Source organism: Rana temporaria, chromosome 8 (genome assembly GCF_905171775.1).
Source record: "Rana temporaria chromosome 8, aRanTem1.1, whole genome shotgun sequence".
In the NCBI taxonomy this organism is placed as follows: Eukaryota; Metazoa; Chordata; class Amphibia; order Anura; family Ranidae; genus Rana; species Rana temporaria.
The window spans coordinates 35,485,518-35,501,886 of record NC_053496.1 but is presented as its reverse complement, the minus strand read 5'-3'; positions in this window follow the sequence as shown (position 1 = coordinate 35,501,886).

Genomic DNA, 16,369 nt, shown 5'->3' with positions numbered 1-16,369 from the left:
GGGAGACCAGATATAGTGAATGCAGGGTCCTGGGTTTACTAACACTTAAAGATAAATGTGTTGGTTTGCCCTGCATACAAATACCATTGTAGTAATATGCTGAAATATCACATCTCTGTATGAACTAAAAAAAATTAATTCCTGGATTGGACGATTTAGCCTTGGGTCAATACTGCTGCGACTTTCCAGTGGGACTATGTAATGCTCCTTTCATGGGACATTAGAGTCTATGGGACTGAAGTTCCATCAAAGTAGTGCAGGAACCTTTTTAAAAGCCGTTGCGGCTTGAGTCGCATTGATTGGAATGGCCGCCATTCTATGTATCGCAAGTCGCATGTCAAGTCGCAGCAGTGTGAAACAGGGTTTAGCGTAAAACATTCTAATCTATTTAATTTTTGATTTAAGCAATGATAATTTGGATTGGAATATTTTCATTTTCACAGGAGCTCCCGTACAACAATACAATCCAAGCTTTGTCATTGCCTTAATGCTGAACAACATGACCTCCCTCACCACTTCCCCATCCTCTGCTGAGTCTCACTGCAACCCCAACCACCCATGCTGGAGCATGACATTGTAGATGCAAAGTACAGAGTCCTATGACTAGAGGTTGCAGTCCTATAAATCCTGCTAAATCTGTCTTTAAAAAAATTCTAAATAAATCTGAGCTTAACATTTCCCAAATAACTTTTATGGGTTTGCTGAAATGATTTTGCCTTCTGCTTACATAGTTACATAGTGCCAGATTTACAAAAGAGATACAACGGCGTATCTCCTGATACGCCGTCGTATCTCTGTGATCCGCCCGTCCTAACTATGCGGCTGATTCATAGAATCAGGCTACGCATAGATAGCCCTAAGATCTGACAGGTGTAATTGACTTACACCGTCGGATCTTAGGATGCAATTCTAGGCCGGCCGCTAGGTGGCGAGGCCATTGCGGTCGGCGTAGAATATGCAAATGACTAGTTACGCCGATTCACGAACGTCCGCGCTGCCCGTCGATCTAAATTTACGTTGTTTCCGTCGAGATACGCGTCGTAAAGTTAGGGCTGGCTCCTAGTTGTTCTAAGCAATGTTAAGTATGGCCGTCGTTCCCGCGTCAAAATTTAAAATATCACGTCGTTTGCGTAAGTCGTCCGTGAATGGCGCTGGACGCCATTTACGTTAACGTCTAAACAAATGACGTTCCGTGCGACGTCGTTTAGCGCAATGCACGTCGGGTAACTTACCCGACGGAGCATGCGCAGTACGTTCGGCGCGGGAACGTGCCTAATTTAAATGGTGCCCGCCCCATTTGAATTAGGCGGGCTTGCGCCGAGCGCATTTACGTTACACCGCCGCAAGTTTACAGGTAAGAGCTTTGTGAATCAGGCACTTACGCTGTAAACCTGCGGCGGTGTAACGTAAATGGATTACGTTACGCCGCCGCTGCGTAGCGGAAATGTATCTGAATCTGGCCCATAGTTGGTAAGTTGAAAAAAGACACCAGTCCATTCAGTTCAACCTGGACATTTTTAAAATAAATGATTGTGGCGGAAATATGAAAATCGCCTTTGCCAACATGTTGTAAGAGGTTCAGGCCCTAGGGCTGTCATCATGATCCCTGGATTTACTACCTAATGCAATTCAATGACCTGGAATAAGCATGCCGGAGTTCAGACACTTCATTTTTGTTCCAGGTAAGTGAATCAACATCAGGAGCTCCCACCAATGGAGCTGGAGTTCCCACGTTTGGAGCTGGAGCTCCTACCAATGGAGCTGGAGTTCCCACCTTTGGAGCTGGAGCTCCTACCAATGGAGCTGGAGTTCCCACCTTTGGAGCTGGAGCTCCTACCAATGGAGCTGGAGTTCCCACCTTTGGAGCTGGAGCTCCTACCAATGGAGCTGGAGTTCCCACGTTTGGAGATGGAGCTCCCACCAATGAAGCTCCCACCTTTAGAGTTGGAGCTCCCACCTTTAGAGCTGGAGCTCCTACCAATGGAGCTGGAGCTCCCACCTTTGGAGCTGGAGCTCCTACCAATGGAGCTGGAGCTCACACCTTTGTAGCTGGAGCTCCCACCTATAGAGCTGGAGCTCCTACCAATGGAGCTGGAGCTCACACCTTTGTAGCTGGAGCTCCCACCTATAGAGCTGGAGCTCCTACCAATGGGGCTGGAGCTCCCACCTTTAGAGCTGGAGCTCCCACCTTTAAAAACAAGCCAGCAATGGCAGCTCCCATTTTCTGTGCTAACAGGTTTACTATAAATCTACAAGACTCCAGAGATCTCCTTTACAGGGGTCGCCATTGTGTAACCATTGCACACTTTACACGCTCTCCATATTTGGTATAAACCAGTTTCATGTGCAGATGATCCAGCCTGCTCCTTCTGCTCTGAAACATGAGCTGGCATCATGAAGGGTCATAAAATGCCTGGGAGAATTGTAGGCTTTTAATGAAGATTTTGGGTCCATAACCAAGAAACATTATTGGAAACTTTTGGAAGGATACCAACGCAGTGTCTACGTGTGTCTCCGCTCAGGTCCTGGAACCAGCCATAGTCTGTGTGCAACCTTTACCTGAAGAATATATTCTGCAGCCTCTTTCATACACAAGCATGTTGTATAATGAGAGAACAATGGATGGAGGGGGAGCTGACAGGTTCATGTGTCACTTTTCATAGATAATGGCAGAGGGGACACCGACTCAGCCTCCATGTGATTCTAGGAAGTTACAAATACATTTTTTAGTGTCTGAAACTTTCTCTGAGATACATTCTCTACATTAAATATAAATTAATTACACACAGGAATGTCTAATGTATAAACACACTAATCATTATCCATAATACACATGCCAGCAATCTGTAGATGTCAGTCCAGAATTCGAAGTAACACAGAGTTTTCTAGAACAGGATATATATAGTTGGTGAACATGTTATATGGGCACAATAAGATTCCTGTATAAAAAAAATTTAAAACCACTTGCTTACTGGGCACATACACCCCCTTACTGCCCAGGTGAAATTTCAGCTTTCAGCACTGTCACGCTTTAAATGACAATTGCGCGGTCGTGCTATGTAGCTCCCAAACAAAATTGACGTTGTTTTTTCCCACAAATAGAGATTTCTTTTGGTGGTATTTGATCATCTCTCGGTTTTTATTTTTTGCGCTATAAACAAAAAAAGAGCGACAATTTTGAAAAAAACACAATTAGCCAGATTCAGTAAGACAGGCACATCTTTAGTTCGGCGTAGCGCATCCCATTTGCACTACGCTGACGTAACATAGTGAGGCAAGTACTGTGGCCCAGATTCTCAAAGGCGTTACGACGGTGCAACACCATTTGCGCCGTTGTAACTCCTCATCTGGCCCCGGGTATCTATGCGACTGATTCTTAGAATCAGTTACGCATAGATACCCATTAGATCTGACAGGCGTAAGGCTCTTACGCTGTCAGATCTTAAAAGCAATTTTTTTTCCCGCCGCTAGGTGTCGCATCGTCGTTTTCCCCGTCGTCTATGCAAATTAGGTAATTACGCGAGATTCCCAAACATACGCGCGGTCGACGCTGAGAATTTACGTTGTTTCTCGACTCGACGCGTAAGGTTGCCCCTGCTATTAGGAGGGGCAACCAATGTTAAGTATGGCCGTCGTTCCCGCGTCGAATTTTAAAAAAAATACGTTGTTTCCGTAAGACGTCCGTGAATGGCGCTGGACGCCATTTACGCAAACGTCTAAGCAAATGACGTCGGGGCGACGTCATTTAGCGCAATGCACGTCGGGTAATTTACCCGACGGAGCATGCGCAGTACGCTCGGCGTGGGAGCGCGCCTAATTTAAATGGTGCCCGCCCCATTTGAATTGGGCGGGCTTGCGCCGAGCGATTTAACGATACACCGCCGCAAGTTTACAGGTAAGTGTTCTGAGAATCAGGCTGTAAACCTGTAAACCTGCGGCGGTGTAACGTAAATCACATACGTTACGCTGCCCAGGAGCAACGTAAATGTATGAGAATCTGGGCCTGTATTCACAAAGCACTTGCCTCCTAAGTTACGTCGGCGTAGCGCAAATGGCCCGGCGTAACCCCGCCTAATTCAAATTAGGCAGGTAGGGGGTGTGCTACATGTAAAGTAGCCGTGACCCCATGTAAATGAGGGCCGTTTGTACGGCGCATGCGCGCGCATGCTCAGAATCCCGTCGGAAATACTCAATGCTTTCGACGTGAACGTCACCTACGCCCAGCCCCATTCACGTACGCCTAGGCAAACGACGTAAAATACGACGGCTGTTCCGTCGTCTATACCTTGCATGGGCTGCGCCATCTTTTTGGTGGTTTGTCTTTACGCCTAAAAAATGCCTTACGTAAACAGCGTATCGGGCGCAAGTACGTTCGTGAATAGGCGTATCTTGCTCATTTGCATATTCTAGGCGTAAATCTACGTACACGCCCCTAGCGGCCAGCGTAAATATGCAGCTAAGATACGACGGCGTAGGAGACTTACGCTGGTCGTATCTTAGCAGCATTTAAGCGTATCTCAGTTTGAGAATACGCTTAAAGATACGACGGCGCAGATTCGGACTTACGACAGCGTATCTACTGATACGCCGTCGTAAGTCTTGCTAAATCTGGCTAAATATTTTTTACTTTTTGCTATTATAAATATCCCATTTAAAAAAAAAAAACAATTTTTTTTCTCAGTTTAGGCCGATACGTATTCTTCTACATATTTTTGGTAAAAAAAAAATAAACGCAATAAGCGTATATTTATCGGTTTGTGCAAAAGTTATAGCGCCTACAAAATAGGGGATAGAATTATGACATTTTTATTATTATTTTTTTTTTACTAGTAATGGTGGTTGTCTGCGATTTTTGTCAGGACTGCGATATTACGGCGGACACATCGGACACTTTTGACACATATTTAGGACCATTCACATTTATACAGCGAACAGTGCTATAAATATGCACTGATAATTGTATAAATGTGACTGACACGGAAGGGGTTAACCACTAGGGGGGCGATGAAGGGGTTAATGTGTTCCCTGGGAGTGATTCTTACTGTGAGGGCAGGGGACTGACTGGGGCAGGTGACCGGTGGTTGTCCCTATGTACAAGGGACACACCATCGGTCTCCTCTCCCAGACAGGGCGTTGATCTCTGTGTTTACACACAGAGCTCCACTTCCCTGTCTCTGTAACTGCCGTTCGCGGGTACCTGGCGGACATCACGGCCGCCAGGCATGCGCATTGGCATCTGAGTGACGCGGCGGGCACGCGCGCACGCGTCCCCCAGTGGTCGGGAGGAGCAGAGGACGTCAATAGACGGCTTCCCGGCATTGTAGAGCCACCTTGCCGTCATTCTACAATGGCTGGGATGGCAAGTGGTTAAATTATGAAGATAAAAAAAATTGTGCCTGTTTGCTGTATGGCAGGGATGCCCAACCTTTTGAAGAGCGAGGGCCACTTAACCACTTACCCCCCGGACCATATTGCTGCCCAAAGACCAGAGTACTTTTTGCGATTCGGGACTGCGTCGCTTTAACAGACAATTGCGCGGTCGTGCGACGTGGCTCCCAAACAAAATTGGCGTCCTTTTTTTCCCACAAATAGAGCTTTCTTTTGGTGGTATTTGATCACCTCTGCGTTTTTTATTTTTTGCGCTATAAACAAAAATAGAACGACAATTTTGAAAAAAATGAATATTTTTTACTTTTTGCTGTAATAAATATCCCCCAAAAATATATAAAAAAACATTTTTTTTCCTCAGTTTAGGCCGATACGTATTCTTCTACATATTTTTCGTAAAAAAAAATCGCAATAAGCGTTTATTGATTGGTTTGCGCAAAAGTTATAGCGTTTACAAAATAGGGGGTATTTTTATGGCATTTTTATTAATATTTTTTTTTACTAGTAATGGCGGCGATCAGCGATTTTTTTTTCGGTACTGCGACATTATGGCGGACACTTCGGACATTTTTGACACATTTTTGGGACCATTGGCATTTTTATAGCGATCAGTGCTATAAAAATGCATTAGATTACTATAAAAATGCCACTGGCAGTGAAGGGGTTAACACTAGGGGGCGGGGAAGGGGTTAAGTATGCCTGGGTGTGTTCTTACTGTGGGGGGGGGGGGGTGGCCTCACTAGGGGAAACACTGATCCACGGTTCATACATTGTTTACACACACAGCTCCCGTTCCCCGCTCTGTACCGAGCGATCGCGTGTGCCCGGCGGCGATCGCGCCCGCCGGGCACACGCACGGGAGTCGGGGGCGAGCGGGGGGCGCGCGCCTCCGGCGGCGCGCGTGCGCCCCTAGTGGCGGCTAATAGGCAGGACGTCATATAACGTGATCTCGCCTAGGAGAGCCACCTTGTGGACGTATTTCGACGGTGCGGCGACAGCAAGTGGTTAAGCAACTTGGTAACCATTCGAGGGCCACTATGAGCGGAGCGGGCGGAAGACAGGTCACGGCTACTCTATAGGCCCTCCTATCCGCCCAGATGAAAGGGGATGAATTCCCTTCTGTTTTTCGGATTGGAGGTAGGTGGGCATAAACGGACATCTGTCTCTCTATAGAGGTGAATTAAGGGTCCCATTTGGTCGGGCCGATCTTGTGAAAAGGGCCTAAGACTGCTTTCACACTGATGTGTTGCGTTAAACCCACACAGTGGGTGCAGTGTAGGGCACCTTTGTCTATCCTGCGGGTTAGCTGAACTTTGCCATAGACTCCACCTGTGGCAAAATCCGGCACTGTAGAGGAAGCATCGGCTTATGGGGCTCTGCTCCGCAGCCACTTTCTTCCTCTACCACCTGCTTCATTCACAACACTAATGCTGTGGTATGGTGGGTCGGCAACCTGCGATCTGGGCTTGCCAACCCGCCATTCCAGAGAAGGAGGTCGCGGGCCACATCAGAGAGCTCCGCGGGCCACATGTGGCCCCCGGGCCACTGGTTGGCCACCCCTGCTGTATGGCATCAGGAAAAAGATAACAAAAAAAACCCACAACTGCAATATGTAGAAACATATAGGAGTGACGATAGAAAAAGGGACTATTGAGACTGTTACATTTATATTCTGTGCATACAGTATAAAGTACAGTGCAAAAGTTTCAGGCAGGTGTGAAAAAATGCTGTAAATTAAGAATGTTTTCAAAAGTGTGAATAGTTTATTATTATCGATTAACAAAACGGAAAGTAAATGAACAGAAGAGAAATACAAATCAAATAAATAATTGGTGTGACCATCCTTTGCCTTCAAAACAGCATCAATTCTTTCAGGTACACTTGCACACAGTTTTTGAAGGATCTCGGCAGGTAGGTGGTTCCAAACATCTTGGAGAACTAACTACAAATCTTCTGTGGATGTCGGATTCCTCAAATCCTTCTGTCTCTTCATGTAACCCCAGACAGACTCCATGATGGTAAGATCAAGGCTCCGTGAGGGCCAACCCATCACTTCCAGGACTCCTTGTTCTTCTTTACACTAAAGATAGTTCTTATTGACATTGGATGTATGTTTGGGGTCATTGTCCTTCTGCAGAATACATTTGGGGACAATCACACGCCTCCCTGATGGTCATCATGAGTAAGTATCTGCCTGTATTTCTCGGCATTGAGGACACCATGGATCCTGACCAAATCTCCAACTCCATTTACAGAAATGCAGCCCCAAACTTGCAAAGAACCTCCACCATGCTTCACAGTTGCCTGCAGACACTCATTATTGTACCGCTCTCCGGCCCTTCAGCAACAAACTGCCTCCTGCTACAGCCAAATATTTCACGTTTTGACTCCTCCATTTAGAGCACCTGCTGACATGACATGGAAACCAGGCTAAGCGACTCAACTATGCACGATAACATAGGAACTGGGGTGCAGAAAAAATGGCAGCAGGTGTTACTGCACATTAAAACTATATATTTTATCCTAGGCGTTATCTTGTTTATAATGATGATAAAAAAAATGATGATTCTGGTACAAAGTAATGCAAAATTATTTACAAATTCAGTTTTGTGCTTTATTTTTTTAATGTGACAACAACAAAAAAAAAAAACACAAACAAAATACAGTATATAAAAAAACTAGTATAATAATTAGTTGTTACAAAAAATCAGGAAAATGACAGTGAAGGGGAAGAAGGAGTTAATTAGAGCTGAATAAGGTAAAATAACGGTTTCTATAGGCACACATTTTATTATTTTTTATTATAACTTTTTTTTTTTTTAAATGATAGACAATTTCAAACAGATTTGCTTAAACACTTCAATACCGGGCACTTTTACCCCCTTCCTGCCCAGGTAAATTTTCAGCTTTGAGTGACAAGCGGTCATTCAACACTGTACCCAAATGAATTTTTTATAATTTTTTTCACGCAAATAGAGCTTTCTTTTGGTGGTATTTAATAAACGCTGGGGTTTTTTTTTGATAATAAAAAAAAAAAATGAAAAAAGACCAAATATGTTGAAAAAAATATTTTTCTTAGTTTCTGTCAGAAAATGTTGTAAATAAGTAATTTTTCTCCTTCACTGATGTGCGCTGATGAGGCTGCACTGATGGGCACTGATGAGGCGGCACTGAAGGGCACTGCTAGGGTGGCACTGATGAGGAGGCCCTAATATGCAGCACTGATAGGTGCCACTGATATGCTGCACTGATCAGTGGCGGCTGGTGCTCAAAATTTTTGGGGGTGTGCAAACCAAAAAAAAAGCAATTGCAGCCTCACTGTGCCCATCAAATGCAGCCACTGTGCCCATCAAATGCAGCCACTGTGCATCACCGTCCCATCATGCTCCGGTAGGTACCCACGTGGTGGGTGCACGTGGGTAGGCACCCACCACGTGGGTACCTGCCGGAGCATGATGGGATGGTGATGCCTATATAAATGGGATGCAAGGCGCGCTTCCATCTTTACAGTGACAAGAGGCGACGAGTCAACATCGGAAGAGGGGAGAAGAACAGAAGAGAAGAAGGTGACGTCACAGAAGACCGCGCCGGCTGCCTGTTAGTAATTGAGCTAACACACAAAGATAGCAGGCAGCCAGCGCTGAAGAAGAAGGCACCGGACAGCTGCAGAAAAACCGGGGTGCGCCGAGTCAACAGCGGAAGAGGGGAGAAGATAGAAGAAGACCCCCGGAGAGCGGAGAAGCTCCCCCCCGGAGAGCGGAAGAAGAAACCCCCCCCGGAGAGTGGAAGAAGACCCCCGGAGAGTGGAAGAAGAAGCCCCCCCTGGTAATAGAGCTAATAAAGAAGACAGGGGGGTGCCTCCGGAGCAGAATAATAAATTATTTTAAAAACCCTTGTGTTGTGTGTTTAATAACTTTTACTTTTTGCCTACAGGTGAATGGGTAGGGGTACGATGTACCCCATATCCATTCACTTAGGGTGGGGGGCCGGTATCTGGGGGCCCCCTTATTTGAGGGGACTCCCAGATTCCGATAAGCCCCCACCCGCAGACCCCGACAACCAACGGCAAGGGTTGTCGAGAAGAGGTCCTGTCCTCATCAACATGGGGACAGGGTGCTCTGGGGTGGGGGGGCCTGCAGTGCGCCCCCCTGCCCCAGAGCACCCAACCCCCCCATGTTGAGGGCATGCGGCCTGGCACGGCTCAGGAGGGGGGGGCGCTCGCTCGTCCCCACTCCCATTCCTGACCGGCCGGGTAGCGTGCTTTGGATACGGGTCTGTTATGGATTGTAGGGGGACCCCCTACGTCGATTTTTCGGCGGAGGGGGGGTCTCCTTACAACCCATAACAGACCTAAGGGCCTGGTATGCTCCTGGGGGGGAACCCATGCCGGTTTTGATTTTACAAATTGCCGTGGAGTTCTCCCTCGGGAATGCATACCAAATGCCGTCGCTTGAATGGGCTTTTACATGGTGTTACTAACTTTGCACTTTGTAAAAGCAGCCCTAGTTTTACACTTGGCAAACTAAAACTTACGGCGAAAAAACGAAGCAGAAAAGCTTTGTGGATCGCCCTAAGTGCTAATTTGCATACCAGAAGAGGCATTTCGACTCGAAATGCCCCCAGTGGCGGATGCGGTACTGCATCCTAAGATCCGGCAGTGTAAGTCCCTTACAGATGTCGGATCTTCTGCCTAACTTTGGAAAACTGCTTCTGAGGATCAGTTCCAAAGTTAGAACCAGAGATACGACGGCTTACGCCGGAGTATCTCTTTTGTGGATTTGGCCCTAAGCTTTTTTCTGACACGTGTTGCTTGCAAGTTAAAATCTGTATTTTTTCATAGAAAATTACTTAGAACCCCCAAACATTATCTATATATTTTTTTGCAGAGATACTAGAGAATAAAACGGCAGTCTTTGCACTATTTTATGTTACACAGTATTTGCACAGCAGCCTTTCAAATGCAATTTATTTAAAAAGAAATACACTTTCATAAATAAAATAAAAAAATTGAAAAATAGAAAAACAGTAAATTTAACCCAATTTTTTCGAAATAATGTAAAAGACGATGTTATGTTGAGTAAATAAATACTTAACATGTCATGCTTTAAAATTGCTCACACTTGTGGAATGGCGACAAACTATGGTACTTAAAAATCTCCATAGGCGACACTTTAAAAAAATGTAACGGTTACCAGTTTAGAGTTACAGAGGAGATATAGTGCTAGAATTATTGCTCTCACTCTAACGATTGTGATGATACCTCACATGTGTGATTTGAACACTGTTTACATTTGCAGGCACGACTTACGTATGCGTCCGCTTCTGCGTGCGAGATTGGAGGGATGAGGCGCTTTTTTTTTCTTATTTATTTTATTAACTTTTTTACACTGTCCCTTTAAAAAAATATCACTTTTATTGCTGTCGCAAGGAATGTAAACATCCCTTGTGACAGCAATACTCAAGTGTCAGTTTTTTTTTTTTTTTGAGGGATCTGGGGTCTATAAGACCTTAAATAGACTTGAAAAACATAATATTAATAAGTCACTAGGACCAAATGGCTTGCACCTGAGGGTCCTTAAGTAACTCAGTCAAGTAATTGCCAGACCTTTGTTCCTAATTTTTACTGACAGTCTACTGACTGGAAGGGTACCAGCGGATTGGAGAAAAGCCAATGTGATATTTAAAAAAGGGACAAAATACATTCCTGGGAATTAAAGACCAGTTAGCCTAACATCAATAGTATGTAAGCTCTTGGAAGGGATGATAAGGGACTATATACAAGATTTTAGTAATGAAAACGGTATCATCGGCAGTAATCAGCATGGATTCATGAAGAATTGTTCTTGCCAAACCAACCTATTAACCTTCTATGAGGAGGTGAGTTGCCATCCAGATAAAGGAAGGCCCGTAGACGTGGTGTATCTGAATTTTTGCAAAGGCATTTGATACAGTTCCCCATAAATGTTTACTGTACAAACCAAGGTCTGTCAGCATGGGGTGAACACATGGATTGAAAACTGGTTTCAGGGGCAAGTCCAGAGGTTAATGATAAATGGGGAGTACTCGGAATGGTCAGGGGGGTGGGAAGGGGGGTCCCCCAGGGTTCTGTCCTGGGAACAATCCTATTTAATTTACTCATAAACGACCTGGAGGATGGGATAAGCAGTTCAATCTCTGTATTTGCGGACGATACTAAGCTAAGCAGGGCAATAACTTCTCTGCAGGATGTGGAAACCTTTCAAGAAGATCTGAACAAATTAATGGGGTGGGCAAATACATGGCAAATTGGGTTTAATGTAAAATAATACATTTGGGTGGAAAAAATATCAATGCAATCTACTCTCTATGGGGAGAACCTCTGGGGGAATCTAGGATAGAAAAGGACCTGGGGGTCCTAGTAGATGACAGGCTCGCCAATGGCATGCAATGCCAGGCTGCTGCAAGCAAAACCAACACAATATTGGCATGCATTAAAAAGGGGATTAACTCCAGAGATAAAATGATAATTCTCCCACTCTACAAGACTCTGGTCCAGCTGCACCTGGAGTATGTTGTCTAGTTCTGGGCACCAGTCCTCAGGAAGGATGTGCTGGAACTGAAGAGAGTCCATAGAAGGGCAACAAAGCTAAAAAAGGGACTGGAGGACAGTTATGAGGATAGGTTACGGGCACTAAACGTATTCTCTCTGGAGAAGAGACCTTTGAGAGGGAATATGATTTCAATGTACAAATACCATACTGCTGACCCCACAATAGGGATAAAACTTTTCCACGAAAGGGAATTTAAAAAGACACACGGTCATTCACTAAAATTAGAAGAGAAGCGGTTTAACATTAAACTGCGTAGATGGTTCTATACTGTAAGAGCAGTAAGGAGGTGGAATTATTTTCCACAGTCAGTGGTTTCCGTGGGGAGCATTAATAACTTAAAAAAAACTATTAGATAGGCACCTGAATGACCACAACATACAGGGATATACAATGTAATACTGACATCAAAGCACACACATAGCTTGGACTTGATGGACTTGTGTCTTTTTTCAACTTCAGCAACTATGTAACTATATGTAATGTAACACAGCAAGGTCCATAAAGACATGGACGACCAATAGAACACCTTTGGGATGAATTCGAGCGGACACTGCAAGCCAGATCTTCTCATCCACATCAGTGCCTGACCTCACAAATGCTCTTCTGGAAGAATGGTCAAACATTCCCATAGACACACTCCTAAACCTTGTGGACAGCCTTCCCAGAAGAGTTGAAGCTGTTATTTCTGCAAAGGGTGGGACAACTCAATATTGAACCCTACAGACTAAGACTGGGATGCCATTAAAGTTAATGTACCTGTAAAGGCAATACTTTTGACAATATAGGGCCAGATTCAGATACATCGGCGTATCTTTAGTGCGGCGTAGCGCATCTGATATGCGATACGCCGACGTAACAGAGAGAGGGAAGATCACTATTCACAAAGCACTCGCCGACAACGTTGCGCCGGCGTAATGTAAATAGGCCGGCATAAGCCTGCCTAATTCAAAGTAGGTGGAAGGTGGGCGTAATGTATTTAAATGAATCGTGATCCCATGTAAATGAAGCGCCGAACGAACGGCGCATGCTCAGTATCACGTCGAATTTACTCCCTAACATACGCCGGCTCAATGCCTGTGACGTGAACGTAACCTACGCCCAGCCCCATTCACGTACGACTTACGTAAACGACGTAAAAATCGACGGCTGTTCCGACGTCCATACCTTAACGTGACTTACCCCTGCTTTATGAGGGGTAAACTTACGCCGGACGTAAGCCTTACGTAAACGGCGTAGCTTAATACGACGGGCGCAATGTTCGTGAATCGGCGTATCTAGGTCATTTGCATATTCAATGCGTAAATCGACGGAAGCGCCCCTTGTGGCCAGCGTAAATATGCACCCAAGATACGACGGCGTACTAAGACTTACGTCGGTCGGAAGAAGCCATATTTCAGGCGTATCTAGTATTGTGAATAAGGCGCATAGATACGACGGCGCATCTCTACACTTACGCTGCGTATCTGTAGATACGCCAGCGTAAGTGTTTTCTGAATCTGGCCCATAGTAAACCAAAGTTTCCATGGACAAGCCTTTAAAACCTTGGTGGTCATTGACTGTTGACTATATGAGAATATCTGCACTGCATAAATTGCACTTGGTGGTTTCTGGAGGTCTGGAATAGTCGTGTGCGTGAGACTGCTCATAAGCCCTGACCCCATCTCACTAGTCTGCCATTAAGATTATCTTCCAGCAGCCTTAGAGTGGCTATCTCAGCGCAACGCAACGCCTCACACCCAAGATAAGACCAATGGGATGAACTTTAGTGATCCCCTCACCCTTCCTAATACTGAGACGGAAAAAGATTTAAAAAGTTCAGCACAGAGTGAAAATTTTACAAGGTGAAAAGCAAACACAAGTTTACATCTTTCTATAATAACTATGTTGTATTTTTTTACATGTCCCCTACTTACCCATTTTGTCCAGGGAGCCAAAGTTCACTGCAGTTTAGTCTATCCTTAGATTATCAGTCCTGGCTCTACTTCCACTGCCTTTTATTAGAGATCCAACTCATTTCAAAAACAGCCTGGGCACTGACAGTGTAAAGATGAGGCCCATCTGCTGAAGAGTTTTTATTTATCAGGAGAGAAAGTTGTACAGCATCAATCTGGTCTTCTGGATAGAGAATAGGTGATTGCAAGGGCCAAAATCCTGATTTATAGGATTGGAGCCGAGGTGGAAGAGATGGAATCACAGAGAAAATATGAACACATGGAAAAGATTAACACAATGCTGGTTTGTTCCATGTGAGTTGTTACAAACGCATTCAAGTCCTTTCTTCTCTTTCTCTATCACCTTTCTGCTCCCTCTCCTTTCTCTCTGCCCCCTCTCCTCCCTCTCCTTCCTCTCTGCTCCCTCTCCTTCCTCTCTGCCCCCTCTCCTCCCTCTATTTCCTCTCTGCTCCCTCTCCTTCCTTTCTGCCCCCTCTCCTCCCTCTCTGCTCCCTCTCTTTCCTCTCTGCTCCCTCTCTTTCCTCTCTGCTCCCTCTCCTCCCTCTCTTTTCTCTCCTTCCTCTCTGCACCCTCTCCTTCCTCTCTGCTCCCTCTCTGCCCCCTCTCCTCCCTCTATTTCCTCTCTGCCCCCTCTCCTCCCTCTCTTTCCTCTCTGCTCCCTCTCTGCCCCCTCTCCTCCCTCTCTGATCCCCCTCCTTCCTCTCTGATCCCCCTCCTTCCTCTCTGATCCCTCTCTGCCCCCTCTCTGATCCCTCTCCTTTTTCTCTGCTCCCTTTCCTCTCTCTCTGCTTACTCTCCTTCCTCTCTGCTTCCTTTCTTTCCGCTCCCTTTCCTCCCTGCTCCCTCTACGCTCCCTTTCCTCCCTCTTTGCCCCCTCATCTTCCTCTCTGCTCCCTATCCTTCCTCTCTGCCCCCTCTCTTTCCTCTGCTCCCTATCCTTCCTCTCTGCCCCCTCTCCTCCCTTTCATTCCTCTCTCTTCACTCTCCTCCCTCTATGCTCCCTCTTCTTCCTCTCTGATCCCTCTCCTTCCTCTCTGATCCCTCTCCTTCCTCTCTGCTCCCTCTTCTTCCTCTCTGCTCCCTCTTCTTCCTCTCTGCTCCCTTTTCTCCCTCTCTGCTCCCTTTCCTCCCTCTCTGCTTACTCTCCTTCCTCTCTGCTCCCTCTGCTTTCTTTCCGCTCCCTTTCCTTCCTCTCCTTCCTCCCTGCTCCCTTTTCCTCCCTCTCCTTCCTCTCTGCTCCCTCTCCGCTCCCTCTCCTTCCTCTCTGCTCTCTCTCCTTCCTCTCTGCTCCCTCTCCTTTGTCTCTGCCCCCTCTCTGCTCCTTCATCTTCCTTCCTGCTCCTTATCCTTCCTCTCTGCCCCCTACCCTCCCTCTGCTCCCTATCCTTCCCCTCTGCCCCCTCTCCTCCCGTTCCTTCCTCTCTCTGCTCCCTCTCCTTCCTCTCTGCCCCCTCTCCTTCCTCTCTGCCCCCTCTCCTTCCCTTTCCGCCCCCTCTCCTTCCCTTTCCGCCCCCTCTCCTTCCTCTCTGCTCCCTCTCCTTTCTCTCCTTCCTTTCTGCTCCCTCGCATCCCTCTCTGCTCCCTCTCCTCCCTCTTTGCTCCCTTTCCTCCCTCTCCTTTCTCTCTGCTCCCTTTCCTCCCCTTCCTCTCTGATCCCTCTCTGCTCCCTCTCATTTCTCTCCTTCCTCTCTGCTCCCTCTCATCTCCCTCTCCTCCCTCTATGCTTCATCTTCTTCCACTCTGCTCCCTCTGCTTTCTCTCTTCTCCCTTTCCTCCCTCTCCCCCCTCTCTGCTCCCTCTCCTTTCTCTCCTTCCTTTCTGCTCCCTCTCATCCCTCTCTGCTCCCTCTCCTCCCTTTTTGCTCCCTTTCCTCCCTCTCCTTTCTCTCTGCTCCCTCTCCTCCCCTTCCTCTCTGATCCCTCTCTGCTCCCTCTCATTTCTCTCCTTCCTCTCTGCCCCCTCTCTGATCCCTCTCCTTTTTCTCTGCTCCCTTTCCTCTCTCTCTGCTTACTCTCCTTCCTCTCTGCTTCCTTTCTTTCCGCTCCCTTTTCTCCCTGCTCCCTCTACGCTCCCTTTCCTCCCTCTTTGCCCCCTCTCCTCTCTCTCCTTCCTCTCTGCCCCCTCATCTTCCTCTCTGCTCCCTATCCTTCCTCTCTGCCCCCTCTCTTTCCTCTGCTCCCTATCCTTCCTCTCTGCCCCCTCTCCTCCCTTTCATTCCTCTCTCTTCACTCTCCTCCCTCTATGCTCCCTCTTCTTCCTCTCTGATCCCTCTCCTTCCTCTCTGATCCCTCTCCTTCCTCTCTGCTCCCTCTTCTTCCTCTCTGCTCCCTCTTCTTCCTCTCTGCTCCCTTTTCTCCCTTTCTGCTCCCTTTCCTCCCTCTCTGCTTCCTCTCCTTCCTCTCTGCTCCCTCTGCTTTCTTTCCGCTCCCTTTCCTTCCT